At 43.3% G+C, this 16,646-nt stretch overlaps 1 protein-coding gene across 4 annotated transcripts in view; it reads right to left on the bottom strand.

Annotated features, from left to right (window-relative positions):
• Positions 1-16,646, bottom strand: part of LOC123786223 (focal adhesion kinase 1-like) — a 99,279-nt gene that overhangs the window by 40,999 nt on the left and 41,634 nt on the right. The window lies entirely within an intron of this gene.

The following is a 16,646-nucleotide window of genomic DNA, read 5'->3' as shown; positions in this document are numbered from 1 at the left end:
AAAAAAAAACCAGACCAACGTTTGGAGTCCAAGACATTGTGAGGCAACCAGGACAGCAGGGGACATAGGTGGAGACATGAAGAGACACTGAACAACAGCTGCCTCTTCCCAAAGGGCATTTGCCAATTCTGGGCCTTCAAGAGCCTGAAGATCCAAGAAAAAGCCACCAATGAGAGAGAAACCAGCTGAGCTTTTGGCAGTGAGAGACCAAGTTATGAGCATGGGGACCCTAGGACTCTGGTGAGCAGGACAGGCTGGAGAACTGAGCCACACACTCTGCTAGTTGTCCCTTTAAGATAGTTACCAATCCTGAAACCAAGCCCAACGGGAGCCATTAGAAGCTCAGTGAAGCTGAAGACAGGCAGAAGAGACTAGGAGTCCACCTGGGCCCAGCAGACAAAACGGGAACAGCATGACAGACAAACTCAACCTAACCAACAGAAAGCACTACACCCAAGCGCAATTCACCTCCGCAAGAGAAGTACCCACTAACTAAGCACAGGAGGCAGTCACTAAAACTGACCACGTGGCGGGTGAAAGAGCAAGATTCAATAAATATCAAAGGACTAAAATTATTAAAAGTATATTCTGTCTCTAGCATTAAAGCTGGACAACAACAAAATAATTAAAAAATCACCAACTGTCTGGAAAAAAATCACCGTTTGGAAATTAAGCAACATATTTCAAGTAACCCATTAGCCAAAAAGAAACTCAAAGTATTCTCAATTCAACAATACAATTAAAAAGAAAGATCAATACTACATGCAGACAGAGCTGTCATTAGAATAAAATCTACGCTTTTATTATTTTTTTTAAAGACTTCATTTTTAAGTCATCTCTACACCCAGCCTGGGGCTTGAACTTACAACCCTGAGATCAAGTGTTGCACGTTCCACCTACTGAGTCAGCCTGGTGTCCCTAAGATAAATACTCTTAAATGCATGTATTAGAAATGAAGATTGGAAATTAATCATCTAAATATCCATATTTCACAGTACAATTTGGAAGTTGAACAAAATCAAGGTTTGGTTTTTTTTTTAACAAGAATAATGCAACTGATAAACCTCTAGCAAGACTAATCAAGGAAAAAAAAGATAAGGCGAAAACTAATGACAGCAAGAATGAAGCAGAACAGATAACAGAATGTTAATAATAGGAAGTAATGATAGAATATCAGATATTATTAAGAATATCATGAACTATGTCAATGAACATAAAAGTTGAGATGCATACACAATTCTTTTTTAAAAGATTTTATTTATTTATTTAACAGAGAAAGAGCACAAAAGCTGGCAGAGGGGCAGAGGGAGAGGGAGAAGGAGGAGGAGGCACCCCAGTGAGCAGGAAGCCTAGCTTGGGGCTTGATCTCAGGACCCTGGGATCATGACCAAAGCCGAAGGCGGACACCTAACCGACGGAGCCACCCAGGTACCCTGAGATGGGGCATACACAATTCTTTACAAAGTACAACTTAAGCCCAAGCCATTAGAAACTGCTGCTGTACGAAACCAAAACCATAAATATAAAGCCCATTTAAATAGACCTATTCCGTTAAAAATGGTCAATCTGCAATTAAAATTCTTCCCACAAAGGAATATCTGAATTCTTCCAATAATTTAAGGAAGGATAATATTAATCTTACAGAAATTCTTCCACTGAACAAAAAGGGAACATTTCCCAACTTATCTTATGAAACCAGCAAAACACTGACACAAAACCAGTCAAGGACAATATGAGAAAGGGTACGAATCAATCTTTCTTACAAACACAGGTGCAATAATCTTTAAAAAAAAAAAAAAAAAAAGATCAGCAAATGTCATCACGCAATATTTCATAATGTATCATGACCAAGAGGGACCCGTCAGAGGAAGGCAAGGGTAGATAAACACTCAGACAGAGGTCTCTGTTTGCAGCAGTCTTCGTCACACTGTCAGAGCACGGGAGCCACCAAGACACCCTACAGCAGGTGAAAGGATAAAAAACACTGTGGTCTATCCAGGCAATGGAATATTTAGTGCTAAAAAGCAATGAGCTACCAAACCATGAAAAGACTTGGAGGAAACTTCAATGCGTATTACTAAGTGAGAGAAGCCGATCACACTATATGATTCCAAATATATGACATTCTAGGAATGGCAAACCCACAGAGACAGTAAAAATTTCAGTGGATGCAGAGTTTGGGGGGGGGCAAGGATGAAAAAGTGGAGCAAAAAGGACTTTTCAGGCAGCAAAAAGATTATGTAGGACAGTATAATGAGGATACATGTCATTATATATCTGTGCAAACCCGCAGAACGTACACCACAAGAGTGACCCCGACAGTAAACCGTGGACTTCGGCGATAACTGATGGGTCCATGTAGGTTCACCAGTTATAACAGATGTACCACTCTGCTGGGGGATGCTGATAATGGGGAAGTGTAGCAAAAAGCCTCGCTTGGGACTTCTCATTCCATAGTTGAGACCTGCTCAGGCATCAGAGCTCTGACACTCAGCACACTGCCCCAGGCAGCACTGCGGGGAGGGTGGGGGAGGGAGGTGCAGGGCAGGGCTTCCTAAAACGGAATGCTAATCTCGCTGCTGACTATCGGAGCCTCCGCTCTCCCTTGAACACAGAAGATAGACACCTTTTCTGCTCTTGAAAGAAGTAGGGCAGTCCCAAGTCAGGGTGTGAGGAAACAAGGTGCTGACAAACCTTGGAGTTCAAGCTGGGCCTCACCCCACAGTCTGATATAAATACTCCATAAAATAGCACAGATGCAAGAGAGGAAGCAAAAAACTCCCAGGGTTCCCTAGCTGATATTCACTATAACACCCCAAGATCCCACCAAGACAGCAAACTGATTCTCCTTGAAATATGCCAGCCCTTTAATAAAACTTGAGATGTCTGCCAGAACATGAGAGAAGGAGCAAAGAATGCAAACTGTTACAGCTCAATTTTAAAAACTTCAGACATAAACAAGTTTGGAGAGTTTTTAAGAAGTTGGTGATGACCCTAGTTACAGGAAATCCTTAAACAAACTAGACTGCTGTAAAAACCTTCCTCTCCCAAATGTTGTTCTTTCACACAAGATTCGGGTTTCTCTTCTCATCAAGAGTCTAATCTGAATACACTAAATTTCCTATATTGATTTTACTTAACAAAGAGCTAACGTTACTTAAATATTTAATGTTATATCAATACGTGACCGCCTGTATTTTCCAAAAGTCGCCGTGAAAGTGCCTCCTGCTCCAGTGTGACTCTGCCTCTCTCTTCCACAGGTGGAGGCCACGTTCCTTCCCCTCACATCTGGGGGGGCTCCTGACGCACCTAAGAAACATCCCGCGCCAGGTATTAAGAGGCAAACTGGGTTCCCTTGGTTCTCTTGGGCTGCTCGCTCATGAAACCCAACCACATGCTACCCAGAAGCGCAAGAAGCCCGAGAACTGAGCTCCAAGAACCAAAGCCTGAGCTGAGCTGCCCGCTGACAGGCAGCATCGAGTTCCGAGGCCCGAGGCAGAGCCAGCCTCCGAGTGGGCCCTCTGGCTGCCCGCTGTGCCTCCTGAGCTCCCGCCACATGGAAACAGCTGTCCCTGCGGAGCCCTGTCCAGACAACAGATTGGAACAAAATAATTCTTGTCATTTTAAGCCACTAAGTGTTGGGATGACTTGTTATCAGCAAAGATAACTAATATCGCATGGATCCCAACTAAAGGAAGCACGGGTGGTTCTCGCTTTGCACAGGAGTGTGGGGCCTACGATGACTTGACAAAAGTGGTTTGAACAGCACTTGCCTTCTTCTTCCCCTCGCTCTATGACTAAAGACACGGAGTAAGTATCTTTCCAATGCCTGGCAAACTGTCATGCTCCTTTCTAAGTTTTGGGTCAGCCTCCATCATCGTAGCCTCGTACATTCAGTGTCGTAAGCCACCTCCGAAAGCGCCTCTGCTACGAACTTTCTTGCCATGTCTCCTCCTCCGGAACATCCTCTTTTTTGTCACAACTCTCTTCCTCACTTGTCAATAAGTTCACCTTTATTTGCAAAGCTCCTCTGACCACACAACTAGAAAGTCTGGCTCCACAGCAAAGTCAACATTCCTACAGTCAGCTATGTGCTTCTGTGACCGTCTCAGTCAGAACGCTGCACGGTGACCCGCACGGCGCAGGAAGCTTCTGCCGCACCGCACACCACACACTTACACTCTCCGTTACTTCCCGCCGCACTGCTGGGATTTCTGCGTCCGCATCACCTCCAGCTGTAGCATGCAGAGCCTGCCCAAACTCCACACACCGGCTTTAAGAGCTGAAATAACTGCTGGGTCCACTGGCCAGAGTGACGCAACTAAGTCCGCTGGTTCCTGGGGCGGCTTCATGCAAGCCGAGGGCTCGGCTGCTCCCGCTCCACGGTCACCAGCTTCACAGGACCTCGGCCCGTTCGATTTCACTTCCAGTGTGACCATTTCCTGCTTCAACGCTGCAACTCATCTTTGTTGTCCAATTCCCTCCTATGATGATCCATTTTTGTAAAATGTCACAGGGGTTTATCCCTGGCAAACAAGAAGGCACCACGACTACACATTTGCTGTCTGTGTATAAACTGAGTAACAGACACAGGGTGGCCAGTCAGCAGCAGACTGGGAAAGAGCTACCGTGACCGGCCGCTGGTCACACTTCACATCTGTTGCTTCTGTAGTGATCTGCAGACCGAGTCTGTACTTGATGCAATTGCCCACAGGTGATAACCTGTGTTAACTAAAACGGAACCATTCTGTTGAGGACGGGCATTATTTAAGCCACAGAAATTGATATTCGTACATGCTGGAACCATGCAAAGCATGGACTGCCGGCATAACAATTCAACTAATATCTTCATTACACAGACTGTTTTTTGGATTTCGGATAATATGGCAAACTATGTAAATCATTTACTTTACTTGAGATATCACTATAAAAATTTTAATGCTATATATCTCATGAAAATATTCAACATTAGTCTTTAATATCAACTATAAATTAATTTCTAAGACTGCTAACACCGAGACCTTGAAAGTAATTGGTGAATAATTTCTGGAGACTTAAAAAAATTCCTAAGGAAATGAGGAATGGCAAAATATAAAGAATACAACTGTGCTGAGTTACATACAGTCTTACTTAATTCAGCCAATTTAAACATGTTATTTGTAAAACCCACATTAACAAAGTGTTGTTAAGATGAACATGTTTTAAATCTAAAGTTAATGTGACAAGTGTAGTTAAGTCATAGCAGTTAAGTCATCATAACCTACTTGTGTTTGTTTATGTATTTATGTTTTAAAGATTTTATTTATTTACGAATGTACGTTATGGGAGATTACTGACTCAATGAAATGATCCAATGTCAGAATCATCAGCATCCCCGAGGGGGTGGAGAAAAACAGAGGTCTAGAAGAGATATTTGAACAAACTGTAGCTGAAAACTCCCCTAATCTAGCAAGGGAAACAAACATTCGTGTCCAAGAGGCAGAGAGGACCCCTCTCAAGCTCAACCACGACAAACCTACGCCACGTCACGTCATAGTGCATTTCGCAAATATTAGATCCAAGGATACAGTATTGAAAGCGACCAGGGCAAAGAAATTTCTCACGTACCAAGGCAAAGGCATCAGAATTACGTCAGACCTGTCTACACAGACCTGGAATTAGAGAAAGGGTTGGGGGGGCATTTTTAAAGCTCTTTCAGAGAAAAACATGCAGCCAAGGATCCTTTATCCAGCAAGGCTGTCATTCAGAATTGATGGAGAAATAAAGACATTTCAGAATCGCCAGTCATTAACCAATTTCGTAACCACGAAACCAGCCCTACAGGAGATATTAAGGGGGGTTCTATAAAGGTAAAAAGGCCCCAAGAGTGATACAGAACAGAAAGTCACAGCCAATACAAACAAAGACTTTACTGGCAACATGGCATCATTAAAATCATATCTCTCAGTTCTTAGAGCCAATCAAATGGTTTAAACACTCCCATAAAACACCACAGGGTTGCAGATTGGATAAAAAGAAATGACCCATCCATTTGCTGTCTACAAGAGACTCATTTGAAACCCAAAGATGCATTCAGACTGAGAGTAAGGGGATGGAGTACCATCTTTCACGCAAATGGACCTCAAAAGAAAGCTGGGGTAGCAATTCTCATATCAGATAGACTGGATTTTAAACGAGAGACTATAGTTAGAGATGCAGAAGGGCACTATATTATTCTTAAAGGAAGTATTCAACAAGTGGATATGACAATTATAAATATATATGCCCCCAACAGGGGAGCAGCAAGATACACAAGCCAACTCTTAACCAGAATAAAGAGACATACAGATAAAAATACATTAATAGTAGGGGACCTCAACACTCCACTATCAGAAATAGAACACCCCGGCAAAAACTAAGCAAAGAATCAAAGGCTTTGAATGCCATACTCGACGAGTTGGACCTCATAGATATACATAGAACACTACACCCCAGAACCAAAGAATACTCATTCTATTCTAATGCCCATGGAACATTCTCAAGAATACACCATGTTCTGGGACACAAAACAGGTCTCAACCGATACCAAAAGATTGAAATTATCCCCTGCATATTCTCAGACCACAACGCTCTGATTGGAACTCAACCAGAGGAAAAATTTGGAAGAAACTCAAACACTTGGAGACTAAGAACCGTCCTGCTCAGGAATGACTCGATAAACCAGGAAATCAAAAATCAACTTAAACAATTTATGGAGACGAACGAGAATGAAAACACAATGGTCCAAAACCTATGGGATACTGCAAAGGCAGTCCTAAGGGGAAAATACATAGCCATCCAAGCCTCACTCAAAAGAATAGAAAAATCTAAAATGCAGCTTTTATATTCTCACCTCAAGAAGCTGGAACAGCAACAGAGGGACAGGCCTAATCCACTCACGAGGAAGCAGTTGACCAAAATTAGAGCAGAAATCAATCAATCAGAAACCAGAAGTACAGGAGAGCAGATCAACAGGACTAGAAGCTGGTTCTTTGAGAGAATCAATAAAATTGACAGACCACTGGCAAGACTTATCCAAAAGAAAAGAGAAAGAACCCAAATTATTAAAATTATGAATGAAAAAAGGAGAGGTCACGACCAACACCATTGAAATTGGAAGGATTATTAGAAATTTTTATCAACAGCTATATGCCAATAAACTAAGTAATCTGGAAGAGATGGAATCCTTCCTGGAAACCTATTAACTACCAAGATTGAAACAGGAAGAAATTGATTTCTTAAACAGGCCAATTAATTATGAAGAAATTGAGTCAGTGATAAACAACCTTCCAAAGAACAAAACTCCAGGCCCGGATGGTTTTCCTGGGGAATTCTACCAAACCATTCAAAGAAGAAATAATACCTATTCTCCTAAAGCTATTTCAAAAAATAGAAACAGAAGGAAAGCTACCAAACTCATTCTATGAGGCCAATATTACCTTGATCCCCAAACCAGGCAAAGACCCCCTCAAAACGGAGAATGACAGACCGATTTCCCTAATGAATATGGACGCCAAAATCCTCAACAAGATACTTACTAATAGAATCCAACAGTACATTAAAAGGATTCTCCATCATGATCAAGTGGGATTCATACCTGGGATGCAAGCGTGGTTCAATATTCGCAAATCAATCAGCGTGATACATCATATCAACAAGAAAAGACTCAGGAACCATATGATCCTCTCAATTGATGCCGAAAAAGCATTTGACAAAATACAGCATCCTTTCCTGATTAAAACCCTTCAGAGTGTAGGAATAGAGGGTATACTTCTCAATCTCATAAAAGCCATCTATGAAAAGCCTACAGCAAATATCATTCTCAATGGGGAAAAGCTGGAAGCCTTTCCCTTAAGATCAGGAACACGACAAAGATGCCCACTCTCGCCACTATTATTCAACATAGTACTAGAAGTCCTTGCAACAGCAATCAGACGACAAAAAGGGATCAAAGGTATCCAAATCGGCAAAGAAGAAGTCAAAATGTCTCTCTTCGCAGATGACATGATACTCTATATGGAAAACCCAAAAGAAGCCACTCCCAAACTATTAGAAGTTATAGAGCAATTCAGTAATGTGGCGGGATACAAAATCAATGCTCAGAAATCAGTTGCATTTCTATACACGAATAACGAGACCGAAGAAAGAGAAATGAGGGAATCCATCCCATTTACAATAGCACCAAAAACCATACGTTACCTTCAAATTAACTTAACCAGAGACGTAAAGGGCCTATATTCTAGAAACTATAAATTACTCTTGAAAGACATTGAGGAAGACAGAAAAAGATGGAAAAATATTCCATGCTCATGGATCGGAAGAATTAACATAGTTAAAATGTCCATGCTACCCAGAACAATCTACACTTTCACTGCTATCCCGATCAAAATACCGAGGACATTTTTCAAAGAACTGGAACAAATAGTCCTTAAATCTGTATAGAAACAGAAAAGGCCCCAAATCTCCAAGGAACTGTTGAAAAGGAAAAACAAAGCTGGGGGCATCACAATGCCGGATTTCGAGCTGTACTACAAAGCTGTGATCACAAAGACAGCATGGTACTGGCACAAAAACAGACACATAGACCAATGGAACAGAACAGAGAACCCAGAAATGGACCCTCGGCTCTTTGGGCAACTAATCTTTGATAAAGCAAGAAAAAACATCCGGTGGGAAAAAGACAGTCTCTTCAATAAATGGTGCTGGGAAAATTGGACAGCTACATGCAAAAGAATGAAACTTGACCACTCTCTCACACCATACACAAAAATAAACTCCAAATGGATGAAAGACCTCGATGTGAGACAGGAATCCATCAAAATTCTAGAGGGGAGCACAGGCAGCAACCTCTACGACATCGGCCAAAGCAACCTTTTTCATGACACATCCCCAAAGGCAAGAGAAACAAAAGATAAAATGAACTTATGGGACTTCATCAAGATAAAAAGCTTCTGCACAGCCAAGGAAACAGTCAAAAAAACTAAGAGGCAGCCCACAGAATGGGAGAATATATTTACAAGTGACACTACAGATAAAGGACTGGTATCCAAGATCTACAAAGAACTTCTCAAACTCAATACACGAGAAACAAATAAACAAATCAAAAAATGGGCAGAAGATATGAATAGACACTTTTCCAATGAAGACATACAAATGGCTAACAGACACATGAAAAAATGTTCAAAATCATTAGCCATCAGGCGCCTGGGTGGCACAGCGGTTAAGCGTCTGCCTTTGGCTCAGGGCGTGATCCCGGTGTTGTGGGATCGAGCCCCACATCAGGCTCCTCTGCTATGAGCCTGCTTCTTTCTCTCCCACTCCCCCGCTTGTGTTCCCTCTCTCGCTGGCTGTCTCTATCTCTGTCGAATAAATAAATAAAATCTTTTAAAAAAAAAAAATCATTAGCCATCAGGGAAATTCAAATCAAAACCACACTGAGATACCACCTTACGCCAGTTAGAATGGCAAAAATAGACAAGGCAAGAGACAACAATTGCTGGAGAGGATGTGGAGAAAGGGGATCCCTCCTACATTGTTGGTGGGAATGCAAGTTGGTACAGCCACTCTGGAAAACAGTGTGGAGGTCCCTTAAAAAGTTAAAAATTGAGCTACCCTATGATCCAGCCATTGCACTACTGGGTGTTTACCCCAAAGATACAGACGTAGTGAAGAGAAGGGCCATATGCACCCCAATGTTCATAGCAGCAATGTCCACAATAGCTAAATCGTGGAAGGAGCCGAGATGCCCTTCAACAGATGACTGGATTAAGAAGTTGTGGTCCATATATACAATGGAATATTACTCAGCTATCAGAAAGAACGAATTCTCAACATTTGCTGCAACATGGACGGCACTGGAGGAGATAATGCTAACTGAAATAAGTCAAGCAGCGAAAGACAACTATCATATGATTTCTCTCATCTATGGAACATAAGAACTAGGATGATCAGTAGGGGAAGAAAGGGATAAAGAAAGGGGGGGTAATCAGAAGGGGGAATGAAACATGAGAGACTATGGACTATGAGAAACAAACTGAGGGCCTCAGAGGGGAGGGGGGTGGGGGAATGGGATAGACCGGTGATGGGTAGTAAGGAGGGCACGTATTGCATGGTGCACTGGGTGTTATACGCAACTAATGAATCATCGAGCCTTACATCGGAAACCGGGGATGTACTGTATGGTGACTAACATAATATAATAAAAAATCATTAAAAAAAAAGAAAGATTTTATTGATTTGACAGAAAGAAAGAGAGAGCACAGCAGGGGGAGGAGGAGGGGGTAGGGGCACAGGGGACAGACAGAAGCAGACCCTGATGTGAGGCTCTATCCCAAAACCCGGAGACCATGACCTGAGCTGAAGGCAGACCAACTGAGCCACCCAGGTGCCCCCACTTGTATATATTTAAACTCAGAAACAGAGAGGTGGCCACTGGCCAACACTGTCATCTATAAAAGGAGGAAAACTTAGAAACAATCAGAAATAACCTTTTCCATGGATCCAATTAGCTAAACACCTAAAACAAATATGAAAGAGATTCTATCTTGGGATCCAGATGGAAAACTGATCTTTTCCTTTCTGAATATTATAGTAACTTTCTACATTGGACATTTCTAACATTGCTAAGCCCTTCTCATTTTTTGTACTTGACAAAAACCAAAACTATACAACTGCTTTGTCAATTTAGAATATTAAAAATAATTAAGGCATACCCTGTGCTGGATTTCCTAATTTTTTTAAAAGATGTATTCATTTATTTGAGAGAGGGAGGGAAGGGGAGGGAGGGAAACATGTGAGCAGGGTGGGGAGAGGGCAGAGGGAGAGAGAGGATCTCACAGACTCCCTGCTGAGCGCAGAGCCCAACATGAGGAGGGATGCAGGACTCATTGCCGGGCTCAATCCCATGACCCATGAGACCATGAACTTAGCGGAAACCAAGGGCTGGACATGCAACCATCTGAGCCACCCAGGTGCCCCTGGATTTCTAAACTTCTGATTGCTATGTTACGGAAGCCACCTCTGTGTGCTCGGGTGGCTGCACTGATGGCTCTAACAGGCATATGTCCTCCCATTTAAAGCCTGAAGCCTGTACTAACACCTGTGAAGGTAAAAGGAGAATCCTGGAGGCCCTACACACAACAAGCAGGTCTTATGTTTCTACTATTTCCGGTATCATGAAACAGTTGTCCAGTTCGATTTAATGAAGCCAGAAGGACTTCAATCAGATAACCCAACTGACCCTACCAAAACTCACAGATACTAGACATCTTTATCTTACGTTGGTTCAGTCTACTAACCTGTTCAGTGACCGTTCCAGTCCTCTCTGCCCTCCTACTATCTTTCCCTTTCCCTGTCTTTCCAAAACAAGCACATTAGCGGACAATCTGTCCAACTGTCTATTTGATTCTCTATCCTTACAACTTTCTAACAAGGACCTTAGAACTGAAGCTAGGAACACAAATGGTACTGTACTTCACCCCAAATCTAAGAATCACATTTCCTTTCACCTCCGATACCAGAATATTATTAACCCCAAGACACCTAAACTAGGCTCCAGGCGCCACTAACTAACCAACAATACTGGTATTTCCCTGAGCCCCAAAGGAGCTCAGGGACTCTGAGGAATCGGGAGAACACGTGACCCCGAGGATCAACAGTCTGGGCCAGCAGCCTTCCTCAGAGAACTACACCGACACTAGTATGGCTCTATTTAAATTCTCTCAGGGTATCTGTATGCCCCACCGAGACCAATTTAATTACAGACTGACTGTTAAAAGCCAGGTATCACATGCAATAGATGTATATTCTCTCAAAACATAACCACCCAACTATTCTTTGTGGAATCAGGTGATCGCCCCCAGCGTACCTGATCAAATGAACTCTGCAGTTCCTTGTATTTAGTAACGGTCGGAGGGTCTGAAAACCTGTAGTTCCCCGGTCTGTAGGAGGGTCTCTACGCCGGCTAGGAGCTCCCAGCCGAGAGCACGGGACCATGTTACCGGTAGCTACGGCCCACGGAACACGACACCAGCCCAAGCTCTAAGGGCTCACCTCACCAGCAAAAGTTCATCGGCTCACAGGCTTAGATGTTATAGTCATTCTCGACCATTCACTGGATAGCCAAGGCGGAACTGTACAACAGGTATACTGGTCAATAATTTAGAAAAGGGGAAATAACTGATGGATTCGAGGGGGAAAAAAAGTCCACTTTGTTATCCAAGACGGACCAACCTGATCCAAGAGACTTTTTCTCTCAGGCCTTAAGCGAACTAGAAAACCAGCCATAATGAAGGTTCCCCCAGTTTCTCGTGACTGTTGTGTTAGCATCTTCTTCTGTGTTAGGTAGCTAGATATTTAAATATTGTAACAAAGCCACTGTGCTGAGCTAAGATCCAATTAACGCTACAGTAACAAAAGGAACCGAAATGGATAAAAAGGTGGTCTGGAGAAACCATGATGAGGAAAATGGCCCAGAAGTGGCCTAACTAAAGAAGAAGGTACTCCAAGAGGCCACTAGCCGAAGTCACCCAATAGAGGAACATGTCACGCACACTGCACTGTTTCTAGGAGCACCCGCAGGGAACTGAGGCTGCCTCTCAGACGCCATCCATGTGCTCCAAGCAAACTTCGATAAACTGCAGCCAATCAGCCAGAGGTCAGATCAAGACACAAATGTAAAGGTGCTGCTTAATAATTTCCATCTTCTCTATTCTAACAGAACAATAACATTTAGTGATATGAATGCTGAAACAAACTGGCCTATCCATACAACAGAGCAGAAGAGCATTCAGCCATAACAAGGACAAAGTCCTGGTACCACTACACCATGGATAAACCTTGACGTCATTGGGGTAAGTCAAAGAAGCCAGACAAAAGGCCGTAGGTTGCAGGAGCCATGTAGATGACAATCCCAGAAGAGGCAAATCCAAGGGGACAGAAAGCAGGTACGTGCTTGCCAGAGGCTGGAGGGAGGGAGATGGGGAGTGCCTGGCTATGGGTATTGGGTCTCTTTTTGGGGTGACGGAGCCAGACAGCGGCGATGTTCGCACAACCCTGTGTGTACACTTAAAACCACATGGAGAATTTCATGTCACATGTGAAATTCTGTTATGTGAAATTTATCTCCATTTTTAAAATTTATTTTTTAAGTATAGTTTTTCTATGGCTCCAAAATCTTAAACACCAACAATGCTAATAAGCGTGGCAAAGATGTGGAGCAAATAGAGCTTTTCTATGCTGGTAGCTGGGCTATAATCTGATACAGGCATGTCGGAAACGATCTCTGCTACAGGTGGAGAGCACCGGGACACACACTACAAGCAGCCACTTCACTCTTAGGTACATGCCGAAGAGAGACCCAGGCGCAGGGCCACCAGAAGACGCATGCAGGGGGCGCCTGGGGAGCGCAGCGGTTAAGCATCTGCCTTCGGCTCAGGGCATGATCCCAGCGTTCTGGGTTTGAGCCCCACATCGGGCTCCTTCGCTAAGAGCCTGCTTCTTCCTCTCCCACTCCCCCTGCTTGTGTTCCCTCTCTCGCTGTCTCTCTCTGTCAAAAATTTTAAAAAATCTTAAAAAAAAAAAAAAAAAGAAGACGCATGCAGTATTCATAGCGGCACCATTCACATAGCTCAAAACTGGAAACAACCCAACCATCCATCAATAATAAAACAAACTGTGGTATATTCTTAAATGGAATACTATATAGCAATGAAAAATGAGGAAGTGCTACATGCAACAACTTGGATGAATTTCACGGACATTATGATAAATAGGCAAAACAAAGTCATGGTGACAGAAATCAAAATGTTGGTCACCTTCCCAGGGATATTGATTGAAAGGAACCATGAGGGAGGCTGCTGGGGCTGGCGACGTTGTAAACACTGATATAGAAGGTAGTAGTTAAACCTACACCAGGATACACAAGACGTATGCATTTTACAGTACACACACACACACACACACGCACACATTTATTTACAAAATGAGAACAAAAATTTTCCCAGAAGACAAATGACCAAAAGCAACATGCCATGCCAAATGCACTGGCTAAAATCAACTGCCTGAGCCACAATTATCAACCTAGCAAAGAAACGATTCACGTGGGCACATTTCATAAACGGCAACTGTTCTTGATTTTTACGTTTCTGCCTAGGCCTCTCTTCTAATTGTACATGAACATGTTATTGTGCAAAACAGGTAAAATGAATGATGCTTGCAAATACCAAATTACCATTCATTTACCATCTTCTATGAAAGGAGTTCTTTACACACATACTGACATACATATGACAGAGATCTTTGAGAATCTGTTGAAAAATATGAACATTTTCAAGAGAAAATGCATATACATTAAAACACAAAATTTTGTATATGATTGAAAAGTTCATGGATCCCCTAAAACTCAAACTTGGACCCCAGCTCTAAGACCAACAGTCCAATCAACGGAGGCAAATGTCTGCCACTGCCAACACTCATTACAAACAAAATTACTACTTTCTGGGTGACTCTACATGCAAGGAGGACATAGGTCATCTCGGTTAATTTCATTTCCACCTCAACTGCTAGAGGTGGGTGGTGCTTGCCTGGTTACAGCGACATAAAAGTCTAAGATGAAAGACACTGCATGTTCCAAGGACATAAGTCTCCTCCATGGCCAGGTGGTGACAGTGTGACACTGGGGCTCTGAAGTCCTTTCAGTTAAGGTACACCATACATCTAAACACTAGGGAGCCCTTTCACCCCCACCTAACAATGTTCTCTGCCCCTGAAACCCTCGACCTGGGGGAAGCAGCCCACTTTCATCAGTATGCACACATGCGCGTGCACACACACAACTACTGTAGTCCCCACACTAGGAGTAAAAGAGTGTACCCTGATGGGTGCGGCACATCTTGTCACACCTATGGCAGGAAAGGCCAGAGAAATCTGGCACATCCTGGAACGGGGCTTCCTACTGCAGCTTCCCCGCGACTGACTGGCAATGGGAAGAAGAAGGCAGGAAGACATCTTTTTCCTTATCACTCAATCAATGGTAGCTAACGTGATGAAAAGAAATAGAGGAAGTATGGCCAGATAGAATGGGTGGACGGCCGGTGGGAGGCTGGATTGGTGTGTCTGTGTCACACGACAGGACCCCCAGGTTTCCTGGAAATCACAGCAGTAAGGGCTGTCCCCTTAAAGCCAGGCTGAGGAGGTCCATGCCTGGTTCCTAATTACTTCTACTGAGCACATCAATCAATGATACACATTCTCGAGCACATCTTTGTTACTAATTGCAAATCTCCCAGAGGAAAGAAACACAGCTAAAGTATTTTTCTATAATATTACTTGATAATTGAATTATATGTTTAAAAATGTAAAATAAAAGAGTTAATGCAGGCGTTCAAAATCCATGCAGAAAACGTACATAACTAATTCCTCCAGCACTGCAACATTTCTGAGCTTGTATCTATCATTGTGCACACTGCATCCAAACACTTTCCTTACAAAGAAACTATCTCAATACGAGGCCTTCGAAGAGCAGAAAAATCACGCTTGTAGCCGGGGGCAGGGTGCTCCTCCGGAACCTCTTCTCTACAGGCGTGAGCACTTGGGCTACACCGGCTTCAAGCACCCACGTTCTCCTTGCCATGTTCCACAGCCGTACTCCAGAGCAGTCTTCCCTAACAGGGCTCTCATGCTTCCCCCATTTCCTTGCTACCTCCTGTTCTTAGTAATGCTTCAAGCTTGGCTCCTGGATCCCCTGTGATGAGCCCTGCTAGGCAATGCGCCCTGTACTGGATCCCTGAGCCCTGGGAGGGTTACAGATGCTGAAGCGTCATGTCTGTTCCCCTGAAAGCACTTTCCAACTTGAAAGAGGTGTGACAACAGCGCCTAGCCCTCTGTGATGTCTAGAGACAGACAGGGAAAGCTCCTTGTTACCAGAGGAAACGAAGAAGCTGCAGCCAGTGGGCTAGGAGGTAAACCGAGAGGCTGAGAGACCAAGTCAAGGAAGGAGGTGCCAAACGCACGACCTGGTCAAAGGAATAACCTCTCTCTGCACCCCAGTGCAGTGATGGGGGGAGGAAATGCCTGCTGAGAGGGAGTTCCACAGAGCTTATAAAGAAAGGAGGTGCAGGCAGGACATGCAAGGAACTCATAGCATTTTGCTGAAAAGGGAGAATGCAGACATGGGGACCCACCTGCAGAGAAGGCAGGGACTTCTGCTGGCCCTGTGCATGGCACATGAAAGCCACACAACAGATATACCAACTGGAAACAGGTCAGGTCAGGTTTTGCAGATGTTCACTGAATACATGACTAAAATCTCACTGTACTCGAACACAGTATATACTCAGCCTCTACTAAATAAGAAAAAACTTGGGGCGCCTGGCTGGCTCAATCTGTAGAGCATGAGACTCGATCTCAGGGTTGTGAGTTCAAGGCCCACATCAGGGGTAGCGTTTACTTAAAAAAAAAAAAAAAAGGCAAAATTGAGTCTAGTATTATAAGGTAAAAAACAAAAAGCCTTTTACTGAATATTGCCAATGTGCTAGCCACCTAAGCAGTTTTTTATATACATTACTCACTTAATGTAATCCCGATACAAATCCTAACAAGTACACATTAACCCTCCCAACACAGGAGAG

Source organism: Ursus americanus, chromosome 22 (genome assembly GCF_024610735.1).
Source record: "Ursus americanus isolate L20-20 chromosome 22, mUrsAme1.1.p, whole genome shotgun sequence".
Taxonomy (NCBI): domain Eukaryota; kingdom Metazoa; phylum Chordata; class Mammalia; order Carnivora; family Ursidae; genus Ursus; species Ursus americanus.
The sequence above is the reverse complement of the archived record's forward strand: the minus strand, read 5'-3'. Positions and strand labels throughout refer to the sequence as shown.